Source organism: Musa acuminata, chromosome BXJ3-5, assembly GCF_036884655.1.
Source record: "Musa acuminata AAA Group cultivar baxijiao chromosome BXJ3-5, Cavendish_Baxijiao_AAA, whole genome shotgun sequence".
Taxonomy (NCBI): Eukaryota; Viridiplantae; Streptophyta; class Magnoliopsida; order Zingiberales; family Musaceae; genus Musa; species Musa acuminata.
Window position 1 is genome coordinate 3,795,467 of NC_088353.1, and position 12,949 is coordinate 3,808,415.

Sequence of the window (12,949 nt, forward strand, 5' to 3'; positions counted from 1 at the left end):
GTTTTTAGCTCGAAGAACTGTGATCATTGAACGACTCCAAATGCCATAGTTATTACCATTCGATGGCTTACTAACCAAGACAATCCCTGGATGATCTGAGTGTTGAAGAAGGGGTCCAAAAGATTAACAAAGATGAATATATCATGCTATAAATATCATATCAAGATGCACACCTTTCATGTCCGCTATGAAAATTGCGACTTCCACCTCCACAAGTGTTGCATCAACACTTGTGGCTTCATCACATACCACGCCTCAATAAAATTGACTTCAAATAGGTAGATAAGCTAGCGCTTTGAAGATCGTCTTTGTGGCGTAGCGATAATACACAAGTCGTAGTGAAAGGTAAACTATTTTGGTGGCTTTGATACTATATAAAAAAGAAGATACTTGGGAGAAATATAAAATTTCATTGAACCCACTTTACGATCCTAAAGTCTATCTCCTCGAAGATAATACCATGATATCAATATAATAGAAATTAGAGGGATATAGATAATGTTAGAAGCCTTACCTTTTTTCTTTAATCCTTATTATGTACAAAGGCTCATTATCTGACTTGGTTATTAGAAGAGAGTCGCATGGATCCCTTGGTGACGCTCTTTTGTTTTACAGTTTTCTCTTCGGATGGGTAGATCGATTGTGCATGAGATCCTTGGTACGCTTCATAATATTCTATCGTCTTAATTATTGTGGTTTTTTATATTGTGGCCTAAAAACTAATACAGTTTGATTCGGTCTTGATCGTGTGAGAGCATCCGACGTCGAGTTCTTATACAACACGTCGATACTGGGAAGAGAAATTTTTAGCTCGATCCCTCCGAAAGTTAAGTTAATTTTTTTAGAATAATGATTCATGTCTCCGGTGTATGCCTAGGAGTGGCATTTTATACCTCTCGTTAAAGGTTGTTAATGACTATCGATATTCCAGGCGATCAGTTCATCCACTCTGGATGGCATGGGTCGACTATTCTAATTCCATGAAACATGAAATTGTCATGCTTGATTTTAAGTGCTGCTTTATATGATCCCGAACGATACGATTATTGTTGTTTCGGAGTGACACAATTAAATTAAGACTGCTTAGTCAATTATGATATGTTTCTATAAACATATACTGAGTCATAGGATTTTGGTGAGAAAGACAAGATATTTTTTGTGCTCCTAAACATGATATTTAGGGTTTCTATAGAGGGTTGTAAGTGTTTTCATGTTTATATTTTGTGAGGTGAAAAAGGAAAGTCTCTTTTGAGTGGAGATAACTCAAGACCCTTGTAATTATTCTCATATCTTAAAGAATTTAATTTTTATATTGATGTAATTTAATTAACCATATTAATTTTATGTTGATCTTTTTATATTTTGAAGCAAAAAAATTACATAAAACTCATAATTAATCATGATAATACAATTGGGTTACCATTAATCCTACAACTTCAAGCTTACTTTGACTCTAACAACAACTTTTGGGAAAATATAATTATCAAATCAAACTTGATCGTCCAATCATTGTTTGTTCATGCTATTATCGTATGCTATGATTTTTGTTGGTATCGTTAGATAACAATAAAATTCCATTAGGTTAAATGGACACAATTATTTAATTGATTCGTTTCTAAAAGAAATCAATCCATCGATTGATTCGACTGCCAAAAGATTGTTCTTAGAGTCGTTGTCTCGCCTTTTCTTGGAAAAAGATTGGATCTTGCACCTTTTTCTCGATCTTCCTTACTTTTCGGAATCGACATATTGGGTTTTTGATTTTGCTTCACCTTTTTTTTCTTGAAAGGATCGAATCTTGAATTTTGTTTTCTTTTATTTAGTACTCACTCAGATCATCTAAGGATAATCTTGTTTAGTAAGTTATTGAATAGTGATAACTATACTACTTGAGATCGTTCAATGAGCATAGCTCTTAGAGTAAAAAATAATACAGGTTTCATCGATGGATCGATGAAGAGACCGTCATCAATAGACAAAATTTTCTCATATGGAAAAGACATAATGATCTGGAATTATCCTCGATCTTCAACTTGGTAGAATCCGATCTATATATATATATTCCTCGTTGTAGCTATCTCTACATCTTCTGCTGTAGCTTCCTCCTCCTCTGTTGTTCTCCTTTGTCGTTGTCACAGCCGTCGTCGTCGCAGCCACAACCATCACCGTTGCAACCGTAGCCGTCGTAGTCGCAGCCATCGCCGTCGTAGTCATAGCCGTCGCAATCGTAGCTGTCGCCGTCGCAATCGCAGTCGCTTGCATCGCAGCCATAGCCATCGCCATCGCAGCCGCAGCAACAACAATAGTTGCGATCTGCTCTTGCCCTACTCACGAAGCCTCTCGCTCGTAAACTATTTGCGGAGCACCATCTTATGGGGGCATGATAGCATATAAAATTTTCTTAAACTATATGAGAAAATCTCTCTATTTTATCGAGGGACTAACTTCAACCCATCCAACCCCAACAAGTTCTACTCTTATCTATGTCCCTCCCGTTTCTATTATATTTGGACGGTAGAATATTATGGAGCATAACAAGATCCAAATGCTTCATGCACAATCGATCTAATCATCGAAATAGGAAACTACAAAGCGAAAGAGGATCACTGAGATCCATGTGACTCTCTTATGATACCCAAGTCATATAATGCTCCTTTTTAGGAACAGAGCCTATTGGACATAAAACGATGGATATTATCTTCATCCTTTATCTGAGTCCCTCTAATTTCTATTATATTGATATCATGATATTATCTTCATAGAGATAAACTTACTACACAGGAGAGTTCTTAATGAAAAGAAAGCATCTATTGGCTTCATAAAATTTTCCAACAGATCATGTTCGTGGACAATGAAAAGAAAGCATGTGAATGGCTTTTACCCCATTAATGTTAGTGACTTCAGTCAATTACAACCATCTATTGGCCCAAAATTGACTCACATATCAATGTGAGTCAATTAATGTTAGCTTATATCACACATATCAATTTCTATTAACACTTACACCATCTATATTATATCTCCTATATATTAGGTTAGTGATGAACTAAAAAGGATTTGTTATACTATTGTCTCCTATATTTTCTCCTTTCTCCCGGAAGTCACCTGTCGAGCAATTTTCCGACAAGAACTTTTCCAAACTCTCATGTCGAAATTAGGTACACATTGAGCAGTGCAACGATGCATCCGTCACGATAAAAGCAGAAGCGTTTTATTACTGAAGCAAAGCAACAACACACGACATAGATGGATGGATAGATAGGACGGGTAAAGAGAAGACGACAGGCGAACACAAACACATTCGGATCACACCATCGTCGCTAATTTCCCACCGGTTTCTTCGATCGCCCACTGCTGCGACGGCTCTAGTTTGGGGACGCCATCAAGCCAGCCACAGGAGTCGGCCTCGCAGGCCTTGGGGTCCACATGGTCAATGCAAGTGCACTCGTTGAGGACACACTGGCAGTTGGTGCAGGCGGAAGGGCAGGAGCCTTGCCATACGCCGGCGCAAGCGCACCAAGTAAGTGGGTAAATGAGAGGACAGATGCATCTGCAACACGGCCCATCTGCCCTTGCCTCCAACGCACTCAGTACCGCTGCAGCGTGAAGACGGGATTAACGGTGCCCCGATCACCAGCCCAAACATATACACGTTCGCATACATATTTATCTACCTACCTCTGGCGAGGGAGTGCGGACGGGGTGTGACACGGGCTGCCGAGGAGTCGGTGGCGAAGAAGGCCAACAACGTCACGAGCAGCGTCACAAGTAGAAGAGACGATGCTTCACCTCGTTTGCCTCCTCCAGCCATTGCTTACCGCCGAGCTTTCTATCACAACGCACCTGTGCAAGTATGAGGTAGTGCGTTGTCCCTCCGCCCTCCTCTTGTCCTATTTATAGTGCCACGACGCTCCAGCCTTTGATATATGGTGGGACATATTTGTTGATAAGAAGGAATAATGGATGCAGGATTCAATGTGTCTACTCTCTCACTCTCGATTTTACACTTGACCTGGAACGACGATAACGAGATAAAAAGTTGCAGCACCAGATTTGGTGCATTAATTAGTGTACCCCACAATATAATATAATATGAATGCATCCGCGTGATGCAGATGGAAATATTTTTAAGTATTTTTACGTGGAGGAGGATTATCCACACGTCCCAAGTGAATTATTGAATCCCATAATTTCAAACGTTGGGATGGCAACGTGAACAATGTGCTGCGAATTTAATTAAAATTTTAATTTATTTAATCATAAGTTATTGTACCACATAATCTAACAGAATAGATTAATGAGTTCCTTCTTTAAAAATAGCTACAATTTAACTTATTAAAGGTTGAGAGTTTAAAACATTTGATATATTTTTAAAAACATCAATTAATTTAATAAAATTTTGATAATATTATTGGGTCCAATCTATACGTGGGCTTGGATAATTTGGGCCATAAGCCCGAATCAAATCTAATTGGAGATTAGAGAGAACCAGGGTGAGATTAGAGTACGAGCTTTCAGCGACGACGTGTAGAGGAGAGAGAAATAGAGAGAGAAAGTAAGATTTACGAATTTTTCTGCTTGACGATCGGTGGCCAAACGTTATCAGTTTCGGCCCAAATTTTATGTGGAGAATCCTTGCAGCAAACTCTACAATCCTAACGGTGTTGATCTGCAGTTTACCCTCTCTAAGGTATTTTCCTATGATATTCACTTTGTGAGACCTAGAATTCTCTTTGGAGGAGATCCACCTATGTGCTGAAGATATACTATTCTTGAGCCAAGATCTATGTTCTTGATGTTATTTTGATCCTCTAGTTATTCTAGAGAAGACCTACTGTAAACATGTTATCATTATTATTGATAGTGGAAGTTTGAGGTGGACTACGGTCCCGTGATTTTTCTCACATTGGGTTTTCCACGTTACAAAAGATTTGGTCTCACTGTGTGATTGATTTATTGCTCTATTGTTTATGCTGTGCTGATTGATATTAGCATTTTGATATCAAGTTGGTATTTTGATGAGGAACCTATTTTGATACACAAAGAGGGAAAATAATTATTCCGTATTAACAGGTTTCTTCCCAACAAGTGGTATCAGAGCATCAGGTTGTTTTTTGCTAGTTTTCTTGTGTGATTGAAATGGAGCAGTCAGATGGTATGATTAAATTGAACTCATCAAATTATTCCACTTGGAGGCGTCTGATGGAAGATTTGCTCTATTGCAAAGATTTGTATAAGCCTATCAAAGTTAAAGATAAACCTTCTATTATGGACGATGAAGAATGAGAAGTTCAACATAGAAAAGCTATTGCCTATATTAGAAGATGGATGGATATAAACTTGCATGAGCATATTTCAGATGAAATCAGAGCTGATGTTGTTTGGCAAAGGTTAGAAAATCTCTTTGCGAAAAAGACAATGGGAAATAGAATTTCTCTCCTCAGAAGGCTTGTAAATTTGAAGTATAAAGATGGTGGTAATATTGTTGAGCACATAAGCTTATTTCAGAGTCTTGCAAACAAGTTGGTTGCTATGAAAATGAATATAGATGATGAGATGCATGGATTATTACTTCTCAGCTATTTACCAGAAAGTTGGGAAACATATGTGGTGACTATTTGTAACTCCACGCCAGAGGGGACTCTAACCATAGATATGGTTAAAGACAGTTTGCTAAATGAAGATGCAAGAAGGAAAGAACAGGGTGAATCTTCTTCTGGTGCATTTGTTACTGAAAAACAAGAAAGACGTGGAAGAAGTCATAGCAGAAATCCATATGGTTATCGAGGAAGATCCAAGTCTAGAAGAGATATCAAATGTTTTCACTGTAATAGGCCAGGTCACATGAAGAAAGAGTGTAGGTTTTGGAAGCGAGAACAGAATGAAATGAAGAAAAATGAGAAAGAGATCAATACAGTTGCTGCTGAAGGTAATATCACTATTGTCTGTGATGAAGGTTGTGTTAGCCTTATAGCTCATGACAGTAATTGGGTAATTGACTCTGGTGCTTCATTTTATGTTACTTCTCATGGTGATTTCTTTAGATCTTCCAGTGCTGGTGATTTTGGTAATGTCAGAATGGGAAACAATGGTACATCTAAGATTGTGGGTATTAGAGATATTTGCTTGGAGACCAGTATTGGGAGCAAATTGATACTCAAAGATGTAAAGCATGTTCCAGATATTCGTCTTAACTTGATATCTACAGGAAGACTTGATGATGAGGGCTTTGCACATTATTTTGGTGAAAGTAAATGGAAACTCACTAAAGGTTCTCTAATTGTGGCAAAAGGAAAGGAAAGAAGATTAACTCTTTTTATGTTATGGAAGCTAAGCTACACAAAGGAGAGATTAATGCAATTCGAAAAGGTGAAAGTATAGATCTTTGGCATAAGAGGCTTGGACATATCAGTGAGAAGGGACTTCAAACTCTTGCTAGAAAGCAGTTCTTACCAGAGTTGCAAGGTACATCTCTTAAATCTTGTGATCATTGCTTAGCTGGAAAAACACATAGAGTTGCATTTCAGACATATCCATCATCTAGAAGATCTGATGTTATTGATTTAGTTCATACTGATGTTTGTACTATGCAAACTAGAACTCTTGGAGGTGCTCTTTATTTTGTTACTTTTATTGATGACCATTCTAGAAAAGTTTGGGTTTTTGCTTTGAAATCTAAAGACTATGTACTCGATGCTTTGAAGGAGTTTCATGTCAATGTTGAAAGAGAAACTGGCAGAAAGCTAAAGTGTGTTCGATCAGATAATGGTGGCGAGTATAGGGGTCATTTTGAGAATTATTACAGGTTCCGTGGTATCAGGCTTGAGAAAACAGTTCCTAAAACTCCTCAGCAGAACGGTGTGGCAGAAAGGATGAACAGAACCATTGAAGAAAGGATTAGGTGTATGCTTTCCCACGCCAAGTTACCAAAGTCATTTTGGGGGGAGGCTATGAGAACTACAGTTGACCTGATAAATCTTTCTCCATCAGTTCCTCTATAAGGTGATGTTCCAGAGAGAGTATGGAGAGGAAAAGATATATCGTATAATTATTTGAGAGTCTTTGGGTGTAAAGCATTTGTTCATATTCCCAAAGATGAGAGGTCCAAGCTCGATAATAAGGTAAAAGCATGTATCTTCTTGGGATATGGTCATGAAGAGTTTGGGTATAGATTATGGGATCCAGTGAACAAGAAGATTATTAGAAGCAGAGATGTTGTGTTTCTTGAAGACCAATTGTTTGATGATGGTGATAATGTTGAGAAGCCAGAAACCTCTGTTTATATTCCTTGGAGTTTGGGTCCAGTTCACCTATAGTTCATGATGATCATGGGGAGATGAACAAGAAGATTGTGGTGAGAATACTAGTGATGATACACCTACAGTTGATGATGCTGAACCAACTGAACAGGCACCTCCACCACCAGTTGAGATTCCATTGAGAAGATCCACTAGAGAGCGACAACCCTCTACTAGATATCCTCCACATGAGTATGTTATACTTACTGACGAGGGAGAGCCAGAAACTTACCAAAAAGCTATTCTACATGAGAATAAGAGTGAGTGGGTTAAAGCCATGCAAGAAGAGATGAGATCCTTGCTTGAGAACCACACCTATGACTTGGTAAAGCTGCCGAAAGAGAAGAAAGCTCTCAAGAATAAGTGGGTTTATAAATTGAAGACTGAAAATAATAGCTCACAACAAAGATACAAGGCACGACTAGTTGTGAAAGGATTCAGTCAGAAGAAAGGTATTGACTTTGAAGAAATATTTTCTCCGGTTGTGAAAATGTCCTCTATCCGAGTTGTTCTTGGTTTGGCTGCCCGCTTGAATTTAGAAGTTGAGCAACTTGATGTAAAAATAGCATTTCTTCATGGTGACTTAGAAGAAGAAATTTACATGGAGCAACCAGAAGGTTTCAAAGTCAAGGGAAAAGAAAATCTGGTATGTAAGCTTAGGAAAAGCTTATATGGACTCAAATAAGCACCTAGACAGTGGTACAAGAAGTTTGATTCCTTTATGATTAGCCAAGGGTATGATAGAACCACATCTGATCATTGTGTGTATATGAAGAAATTTTCAGATGATGATTTTATTATTTTACTGCTATATGTTGATGATATGTTGATTGTTGGCCATGATGTTGGAAAAATTAAAAAGCTTAAAAGAGAGCTAAGTAAGTTTTTTGCCATGAATGACTTAGGATCGGTGAGACAAATACTTAGCATGAAGATTCTTCGTGATAGGAAGAAAAGGAAGATTTGGCTATCTCAAGAGACTTACATTGAAAATGTTCTTGAAAGATTCAACATGAGTAAAGCCAAAGCAGTTTGTTCTCCACTTGCAGGTCATTTCAAGCTGAGTTCAAAATAATGTCCTACAAGTGAGAAAGAAAAAGAAGAAATATCCAGAGTGCCTTACTCATCTGCAGTAGGCAGTTTGATGTATGCTATGGTTTGTACTAGGCCAGATATAGCTCATGCAATTGGAGTTGTTAGCCGATTTCTCTCAAATCCTGGAAAGGAACATTGGACAGCAGTGAAATAGATATTAAGATATCTAAGAGGTACTTCCAAGTTGTGTTTATGTTTTGGTGATGATGAACCTGTGTTAGAAGGGTACATAGATGCAGACATGGCAGGTGATACTGATTCTAGGAAGTCCACTTCGGGATTCTTGATGACATTTGCAGGAGGAGCAGTCTCTTGGCAGTCTAAGTTACAGAAGTGTGTTGCTCTATCAACCACAGAAGTAGAATACATAGCAGTTACTAAAGCCTGCAAGGAAGCTTTATGGATGAAAAAGTTTCTACAAGAATTGGGCTTGAAATAGGAAGGATATACTGTTTACTGTGACAGTCAGAGCGCTATTCACCTCTCCAAGAATTCAACATACCATTCTAGATCCAAGCATATTGATGTGAGATATCAGAGGATTCGTGATGTGCTTGAGATGAAAAAATTACAGTTGGAAAAGGTGTATACCAATGATAATGGTTCAGATATGTTGACAAAGTCTTTGCCTAATGAAAAGCTTAAAGCATGTAGGCGAAAAGCGAGCATGGTACAGCTCATCATATGAGCTGGAGGGGGAGAATTGTTGGGTCCAGTCCATATGTGGGCTTGGACAATTTGGGCCATAAGCCCAAATCAACTAATTAGAGATTAGAGAGAACTAAATTAGGGTGAGATTAGAGTATGAGCGTGCAGCGCGTGCGGCGGCGTGCATAGAAAAGAGGAGAGAGAAATAGAGAGAGAAAGTAAGGTTTATGAGTTTTTCTGCTTGACGATCGGTGGCCAAACGTTGTCGGTTTCGGCCCAAATTTTATGTGGAGAATCCTTGCAGCAAACTCTACAATCCTAACGTTGTTGATCTGCAGTTTACCCTCTCTAAGGTACTTTCCTATGATATCCACTTTGTGAGACCTAGAATTCTCTTTGGAGGAGATCCACCTATGTGCTGAAGATATGCTATTCTTGAGCCAAGATCTATGTTCTTGATGTTATTCTGATCCTCTAGTTATTCTAGAGAAGACATACCGTAAACCTGTTATCATTATTATTGATAGTGGAAGTTTGAGGTGGTCTACGGTCCCGTGGTTTTTTCCACATTGGGTTTTTCACGTTAAAAAGATTTGATCTCACTATGTGATTGATTTATTACTCTATTATTTATGTTGTGTGCTGATTGATATTAGCATTTTGATATCAAGTTGGTATTTTGATGAGGAATATATTTTGATACACAAAGAGGAAAAAGAATTATTCCATATTAACATGTTTCTTCCCAACAAATATACCATAACGTCTTATGCTCGAATATTATTTTCATCATTTATCCTTAAAAAAAACATAAAATACTGCATCTAAGCAAGGGATTGCACACGAGGGTAAGAACGGGCTGTTGATGAGTTGGTGGAGGAGGAGTGCACAGGAAGAAGAAGAAAGACGGTACGACTTCTGCTTTCTCTAGCCATTTTTGGCTCTGTATCACACACGACGACCTATGTATGTACGAATCGGTACTGTTTGTTGCTTCTCCCTCCCCTTTCCATTTGAAGGGTGGGGACGTGCATCCGCGCGTTGCGCGTGTAATCATTTTTAATTACTCGTCTACAACAGTACTGTATTTGATTTGTAATCTGTAATCATATTAATTATCGATATGGCAACTGAAAACTGAGGTATTCAATAATATTAATATCACATGGGAAGTGTGGAGAATCCTCATCCACTTTAAAATAATTTACAATTTTCCATGTGCATCGCGCGGATGCATTTATATTGGATTATATGGGACAGTAATTAATGCACCGACGCACCTTCACCAACTCTGATGCTGCAACTTTTATCTGGGTGTCATATTGAGAGAGAGAGAGAGAGATGACTCTCTTGAGCTCTGCATCCATTATTTATTCTCATGAACACATATATCCGGTTTAATGAAGTCACATGCATTTATGGGACTATAAATGGCTGGAGCATTGTGGCACTATAAATAGGAGAGGAGGAGGGAGGAGGGAATACGCACTACCTCCTACTTACTTTCACAGGTACGTTGTGATAGAAAGCTCAGTGGTAAGCTATGGCTGGAGGAGGCAAAAGTGGTGCAGCGTCGTCTCTTCTACTTGTGACGCTGCTCGTGACGTTGTTGGCCTTCTTCGCCACCGACGCCTCGGCTGCCCGTGTCACACCCCGTCAGCAATCCCTCGCCAGAGGTAGGTAGATAAATATGTATGGGAACGTGTATGTGTTTGGGCTGGTGATCGAGGCATCGTTAATCCCGTCTTCACGCTGCAGCGGTACTGAGTGCGTTGGGGGAGAGGGCAGATGGGCCGTGCTGCAGATGCATCTGTCCTCTCATTTACCCACCTCCTTTTTGCGTTTGCGCCGGCGTGTGGCAAGGCTCCTGCCCTTCCGCCTGCACCAACTGCCAGTGTGTCCTGAACGAGTGCACTTGCATTGACCATGTGGACTACAAGGCCTGCGAGGCCGACTCCTGTGGCTGGCTTGATGGCGTCCCCAAACTAGAGCCGTCGCAGCAGTGGGCGATCGAAGAAACCGGTGGGAAATTAGGGATGATGGTGTGATCCGATTGCGTTTGTGTTCGCCCGTCGTCTTCTCTCTCTCCGTCCTATCCATCTATCCATCCATCTACTTATATTCTATCTCGTGTACCGTGCGGTGTTGCTTCGCTTCGGTAATAAAATGCTTGTGCTTTTATGGTGACGGATGCATCGTTGCACCTCTGAATCCTCGTACGACGACCACTTGAGAAATGACGAATGTTTTGTATGACAGCTGTTGTTCCAATACTTTGCAAATAAATTATGCAGGTAATATTGAACATGCTGTCTGCCGTATAAGTCGACCAAGCCGGTTTAGATTCACCAACATCCTAATTCACTTCTCAATTAGGTAAACTTTTCTAGATCAGTGATCATCATTTAATCGAAACCATATTATAGAGTAAGATTTCATATGTGGAGTTATAGCACCCATCGAACAGCTTAGGTTCTTGGAAAATTTATCTGCTGCAATCTCTAATCCGTGTGCCACTATTCCTCCTAGAGAGGTGCTAGCCAGCGACGCTCATCTCTGGCGGAAGGGATTCAAACTTTGTTTCCAAGAATCACACCGGATAATGAATGATGCTGCCAAGTCAGTCCTTTTATTTTTTTTGTATTTCTTTTTAATGTTGTTGGAGCCTGAAATCAGTAAATAACACCTGCTAAAAAATGGAGGTGGTCGGAGACTCCCTCACGTTGTCTCGATAGGATATGCTTGAGGAGGATCCTACAAATGCCAGACTAACGTTACTTCTGCCACCATATGCTGAGAATAAATTTAACTTAGTATTAGATGATCATTTTTCAGTAATAAATTTAACTTAGTAATATATATAAGTAGTATTTTAAATATTAAATTAATGGTGGTGCATTAAACCAATTTATTATAGGTTTAATATCGAAGTTTTATCTAATATATTTTTAAAAAGTACTAGTTAGCTTAGCTAATAAATATTTTATGATGTATCACAATATCTTGGGTTAGAATTTTGCCGCTAGTTATTAAAAAATAATATATAAAATACTTCATCTACTAATTGGACGGGCTGCTGCACCGGTCCTTAGAATCTTGCCTTCACGAATAAGTAGGTGGTACTGTTCGTTGCTTCTCCCTCCCCTCCCTCAACTTGCCCATATTTATAGTGCATGGAGAGGTTGGCCACGCACTTGATGGTTGGCTTGGATGGATAAGAGCTGCCATAAACTGTTTTAACCGAAGCAGACCAGGAGGCTGTCGTGCATCCACGAGCTGAGCGTGGAATTGTTTTTAGTTAGTTTCAAGTTGTCATATCTATAAGTAAAATGATTACAGATTCCCAAACAAATACAGTACTATTGTAGACAAGTAATTAATATTGATTTCACGCGCAACGCGCCGATGCACGTCGAGTTCCCGTCCCCACCGTTCCAATAGTCTATGGCTGCTCTTATCCACCCAAGCACTGTGAATATGGCTAATGGGAGGGGGTGTGGTACGAGCAACGAGCAGTACTGACTCATAGAGACATAGGTCGTGTGTGATAGAGATCTAAACAATGGGCAGAGGAGGAGTCAGAAGAGTTACTGAAGCCTTTCTTCTTCTTCTTCTTCGTCTTCTTCCTCGTTTTCTTCCTATGCTGATGCTGGCCTTCGTCGCCACCAATTCAGCAGCTGCCCGTACCTACCCGATGCAGTATTATATATATATATATATATATATAGTTTTTGCTAAGACGTTATGATATATTATCAAAGTCTTTGCTAAGTTAACTGATGCTTTTAAAAACATATGGTATGTTTTAAACTCTCGAACTTTAATAAGTGAAATTGGTATAATATATTATCACTAGATTAATATTTTTGTTTTAATAAATCATGTGTCAGATAAAGTTATTAATGATA

The 12,949-nt window shown here is 39.1% G+C and overlaps 2 long non-coding RNA genes across 2 annotated transcripts; one reads left to right on the top strand and one right to left on the bottom strand.

The window, feature by feature from the left end:
- Window positions 1–3,189: 3,189 nt before the first annotated feature.
- Window positions 3,190–3,876, bottom strand: LOC103984599 (uncharacterized). Its single transcript, XR_010496343.1, has 2 exons — window positions 3,679–3,876; window positions 3,190–3,596 (listed from the first exon to the last, which is right to left on the bottom strand). It is a non-coding gene; the product is annotated as an uncharacterized LOC103984599 (long non-coding RNA).
- A 6,603-nt stretch (window positions 3,877–10,479) lies between these two features.
- On the top strand, window positions 10,480–11,228 carry LOC135637687 (uncharacterized). Its single transcript, XR_010496353.1, has 2 exons — window positions 10,480–10,717; window positions 10,800–11,228. It is a non-coding gene; the product is annotated as an uncharacterized LOC135637687 (long non-coding RNA).
- Window positions 11,229–12,949: the final 1,721 nt, after the last annotated feature.